The sequence below is a fragment of the Salmo trutta genome, chromosome 3 (genome assembly GCF_901001165.1).
Source record: "Salmo trutta chromosome 3, fSalTru1.1, whole genome shotgun sequence".
NCBI lineage: Eukaryota > Metazoa > Chordata > Actinopteri > Salmoniformes > Salmonidae > Salmo > Salmo trutta.
This window is the reverse complement of record NC_042959.1, coordinates 64,280,593-64,286,632: the sequence shown is the minus strand read 5'-3', so window position 1 is coordinate 64,286,632 and position 6,040 is coordinate 64,280,593.

The following is a 6,040-nucleotide window of genomic DNA, read 5'->3' as shown; positions in this document are numbered from 1 at the left end:
TATCGACATAACCTGAAAGGCCACTTAGCAAGGAAGAAGCCACTGCTCCAAAACCGCCATAAAATAGCCAGACTATGGTTTGCAACTGCACATGGGCACAAAGTTCTTACTTTTTGGAGAAATGTCCTCTGGTCTTATGAAACAAAAATAACCATTATGTTTGGAGAAAAATGGGGAGGCTTGCAAGCCGAAGAACACCATCCCAGCCGTGAAGCACGGGGGTGGCAGCATCATGTTGTGGGGTTGTTTTGCTGCAGGAGGGACTGGTGCACTTCAGAAAATAGATGTCATCATGAGGAGGGAAATTGTGTGGATATATTGAAGCAACATCTCAAGACAGCAGTCAGGAAGTTAAAGCTTGGTCGCAAATGGGTCTTCCAAATGGACAATGACCCCAAGCATACTTCCAAAGTTGTGGCAAAATGGCTTAAGGGCAACAAAGTCAAGGTATTGGATTGGCCATCACAAAGCCCCGACCTCAATCCCATAGAAAATGTGTGGGCAGAATTGAAAAAAGTGTGCGAGCAAGGAGGCCTACAAACCTGACTCAGTTACACCAGCTCTGTCAGGAGGAATGGGCCAAAATTCACCCAACTTATTGTGGGAACCTTGTGGAAGGCTACCCAAAACGTTTAACCCAAGATAAACAATTTAAAGGCAATGCTACCAAATACTAATTGAGTGTATGTAAACTTCTTACCCACTGGGAATGTGATGAAGGAAATAAAAGCTGAAATAAATCATTCAACTATTATTCTGACATTTCACATTCTTAAAATAAAGTGGTGATCCTAACTAACCTAAGACAGGGAATTTTTACTAGGATTAAATATCAGGAATTGTGAAAAACTGAGTTTAAATGTATTTGGCAAAGGTGTATGTAAACTTCCGACTTCAACTGTATGTGCAGATGAGGATGTGCAGGTAGAAATACTGGTGTGCAAAAGAGCAGAAAAACAAATATGGGTTGGTTGGATGGTCTATTTACAGATGGGCTGTGTACAGCTGCAGCGATCGGTAAGCTGCTCTGACAGCTTACGCTTAAAGTCAGTGAGGGAGATATAAGTCTCCAACCAGTAATTTTGCAATTCGTTCCAGTCACTGGCAGCAGATAACTGGAAGGAAAGGCAACCAAAGGGGGTGTTGGCTTTGGGGATGACCAGTGAAATATACCTGCTGGAGCGCGTGCTATGGGTGGGTGTTCCTATGGTGACCAGTGAGCTGAGATAAGGCGGAGCTTTACCTAGCAAGGACTTATAGATGACCTGGAGCCAGCGGGTTTGGCGACGAATATGTAACGACGACCAGCCAACGATAGCATACAGTTGCTGTTGACAGAGGGAGAGTGGCGGTGTCCTCAATCGTTGTTGGCGGTGTTCTCAATCGTTGTTGGCGAAGGGAGAGGGGTGGTGTCCTCAGTCGTTGTCGGAGGGAGAGTGGTAGTTTATTTGTATCCTCATTAGCTTGAACCTGAAGGTACATCTCTGGAGAGGTCTGAAAATAGCTGTGCAGCAACGCTCCCCATCCAACCTGACAGAGCTTGAGAGGGATCTGCAGAGAAGAATGGGAGAAACTCCCCAAATACACAGGTGCCAGGCTTGTAGTGTCATACCCAAGAAGACAAGGCTGTAATCGCTGCCAAAGGTGCTTCAACAAAGTACTGAGTAAAGAGTCTGAATATTTATGTAAAAACGACTACAAACCTGTTTTTGCTTTGTCATTGTAGGCTATTGTGTGTAGATTGATGAGGGAAATCCTTTTTTTAAATCCATTTTAGAATAAGGCTGTACCGTAACAAAATGTGGAATTGAAAAAGGGTCTGAATTCTTTCTGAATTTACAGTAAGGGTTAAGGTTTGGTATACGCTTAAAACAGAAATACAAAAATAAACTTTATTGCTGGATTTGAACATGCCACCTTTGGCACCAGAGGCAGATGCTTACAGCGTCAGCATGTTACAGTTAGGCTGGCGCCTAGCCGAAGTCGGTTAGGTGAACCGAACGAGTGTGCTTGCATACTCTCTTAAAAGACCTTCGCTTGGAAAAAGAGAATAAAGTGTCAACCATACTGTTTGTCCATTTTTAGACACTGTTGCCAGTATATACGTTCTCAAAATAGTCAATCTAAGAAACAAAAAACTAAATGTCATTAATTTTTAAATTTTTGACGAAGAGATCTTAGTCGCACAATTTTACATCTAACTAAGATGTTTGGTGCAGTATTTGTCAATGAAATGTGCGTGAAAACAAGTAATCTCTCATTGAATGACAACAAAGACTTTATTGTTGACCAATCACCGACTTTGGCTTGCCTCGGAAAAAAATCTGTGTGCCGAACAGGCAAAAACAAATACCTTACCGTAGTCCAAAACGAACAAAATGTCATCATAATATATGCACAAACTCTTCCTAAATGTTTCGAATGGGAAGGATGCGGGCGCCTTTACGCCCATCTGCCATCCCCGCCCACACCGCCTTAGCCAAAACAAAACCTACTTGAAGGTAACAGCGCTCACTCTTCCCATAGTGTCCGGTTTCCACGTCATCTCCCAACGCCCTTAGACATAGGTGGACGTTGAATACTGACTTGTATCACGGGTGACCTGGCTGGGTTCACAACCTTTTTTGGTTACAATACCACAAGTACATTTTTCTCTGCCTGGAGTACCCCTGAAGTAACCCCTCATGTACATTTTTACCAGTAAGCCTATGGTCTCATGAGTCTTCTCAAGGACCCTCTGTGGATAGGTGGTAGTACGCCTGGTTGAGAACCACTTAGGTCTACTTATTGGTTGTTTTTTCATGGGGTGTCATTCTGAAAGTCCAGGTTTTCAACGTTCTCTGTCACACCACATCTCCATCAGTAGAAAGGGGTTAAGGTTCTCACATGGAAAAATGTACTGCTGTATGTCATCTATTGCACAACTACATTACTGTGAGGGTTGATTCTTGTTGACATGTCTTGAATGAGTTGGTTGTGAGACCAGTTTGTTCCAAGTGTCGTCAGAAAAAGTACTGAACAGTAAGAGATGATGTTGAGTGACATCTACATTTGCACACATTGAGTTAGACGGGGAGACAGGAAAGCATGTCACGTAAATCTCCCTCAAGCCTAATATTATGAGTATTTCCTTAATTTAATTAGATGTTGGTTTCTGAACAATTGTGCATCAGGCTCATAAAGGCTGTCATGTTATAGGGCTTTATTTGGATTTTGTAATATTAGAACCATGTGAACACTTGGAGTTATATTGAATAAAAACAAATAATACTGTTAGAGCTAAAATTCAAAGATAGGATGACACCTGCTCCAATTGATTTGATTGGTTGTAATCATAATCATACATGTTTGCATCACTTTAAAAAAAATAAGAACGAAAGCATTGTCATTTGAATGTCAGTCTTTCATATGTATTTTAAGGTGATCAACTGTATATTCAGTTAAGAGTGGTGTTGTCAATCTAGTTTCATGGCTTCTGCTGCAGAACGTCATAAACAGAATGTTAATCACTGCGTCCAGGTGATTACTGAGCCGGTTAGTCCAGTCTTTCTCTGCTGTGTGAGACTAACTTAAATGTCAGAATACATACAGTACTTTACATTCTGTTCTCTACAATGGTGCAGTGATACATATAATTGTGAAATTAAAAAGGTACATATAAAAAGTCTGAATGCTCAATTAACTATGGGCTCACAATTATCTGCAGCAAGAAAATCAATCACATCAGGTCTTTATAACATTCACGCCTTTAATTTTTTAAATAAATATCTATTTAATTAAATTCAAACAAGTTTTTTCAAGGGCTCTATAAAGCAACATTATTGTTGCACTGTGTGATAAACTTCAGGTAAGTTTTGATGATTTGCAAAATGGATCACCTTCTTCATGGAGGTAACCAAACAAGTTCAGATTCCACCTCTCATCTTAATCTTACATTATCATGCCAACCTTGGCCTTTTCACTAGAAATCATCCCGTCAACACAGGACGATCACGATGATGATCATACTTGCATGTACAAACATATGACGCAAAGATGCAGCTGCTTGCGGAATAAACGAGGAATCAAAGATTAAACCGAAGGGTATAAATAAGTCAGAGCAAAATGCATACATTATGAATTAATATTTAATAAATCTGTTTATTTGAATGCTAAAATATGACAGGTTAGATACAGTTGAAGTCGGAAGTTTACGTACACCTTTGCCAAATACATTTAAACTCAGTTTTTCACAATTCCTGACATTTAATCCTAGAAAAATTCCCTATCTTAGGTCAGTTAGGATCACCACTTTATTTTAAGAATGTGGAATGTCAGAATAAGAGAGAATTATTTATTTCAACTTTTATTTCTTTCATCACATTCCAAGTGGGTCAGAAGTTTACATACACTCAATTAGTATTTGGTAGCATTGCCTTTAAATTGTTTATCTTGGGTCAAATGTTTCGGGTAGCCTTCCACAAGCTTCCCACAATAAGTTGGGTGAATTTTGGCCCATTACTCCTGACAGAGCTGGTGTAACTGAGTCAGGTTTGTAGGCCTCCTTGCTCGCACACGCTTTTTCAGTTCAGCCCACACATTTTCTATAGAATTGAGGTCAGGGCTTTGTGATGGCCACTCCAATACCTTCACTTTGTTGTCCTTAAGCCATTTTGCCACAACTTTGGAAGTATGCTTGAGGTCATTGTCCATTTGGAAGACCCGTTTGCGACCAAGCTTTAACTTCCTGACTGCTGTCTTGAGATGTTGCTTCAATATATCCACATAATTGTCCTTCCTCATGACACCATCTATTTTCTGAAGTGCCTAGTCCCTCCTGCAGCAAAGCACCCCCACAACATGATGCTGCCACCCCCGTTCTTCATGGTTTGGATGGTGATCTTCGGCTTGCAAGCCTCCCCTTTTTCCTCCAAACATAACGATGGTCATTACGGCCAAACAGTTCAATTTTTGGACATTTCTCCAAAAAGTACGATCTTTGTCCCCATGTGTAGCTGCAAAAATTAGTCTGGCTTTTTTATGGCAGTTTTGGAGCAGTGGCTTCTTCCTTGCTGAGCGGCCTTTTAGGTTATGTCGATATAGGACTCGTTTTACTGTGGCTATAGATACTTTAGTACCTGTTTCCTCCAGCATCTTCACAAGGTCATTTGCTGCTGTTCTGGGATTGATTTGCACTTTTCACACCAAAGTACGTTCATCTCTAGGAGACAGAATGCGTCTCTTTCCTGAGCAGTGTGATTGCTGCATGGTCCCATGGTGTTTATACTTGCGTACTAATGTTTGTATAGATGAACATTGTACCTTCAGGCGTTTGTAAATTGCTCCCAAGGATGAACCAGACTTGTGGAGGTCTACAATGTTTTTTTCTAAGTTCTTGGCTGATTTCTTTTGATTTTCCCATGATATCATGCAAAGAGGCACTGAGTTTGAAGGTAGGCCTTGAAATATATCCACAGGTACACCTCCAATTGACTCAAATGATGTCAATTAGCCTATCAGAAGCTTCTAAAGCCATGACATCATTTTCTGGAATTTTCCAAGCTCTTTAAAGGCACAGTCAACTTAGTGTATGTAAACATCTGACCCACTGGAATTGTGATATTTACATTTACGTCATTTAGCAGACGCTCTTATCCAGAGCGACTTACAAATTGGTAGTGAATTATAAGTGAATTAATCTGTCTGTAAACAATTGTTGGAAAAATGACTTGTGTCATGCACAAAGTAGATGTCCTAACAGACTTGCCAAAACTATAGTTTTTTAACAAGAAATTTGTGGAGTGGTTGAAAAACGAGTTTTAATGACTCCAACCTAAGTGTATGTAAACTTCTGACTCCAACAATTTGTTTTTACTGGACAAATGACCTATACTGAGGATATTCTAATTTTCACAAACAAAATTTTGTGTCACATGGGAACGGGAAATATACAAATCACCCAATTTGAAAAAGCTACAATGTCATAAAACATACAAGCAGTATTATGCAAAGTGTGCAAAGTGTGTGTTTTAGGACAGAATTACAATCAGTGGTCAGTTAT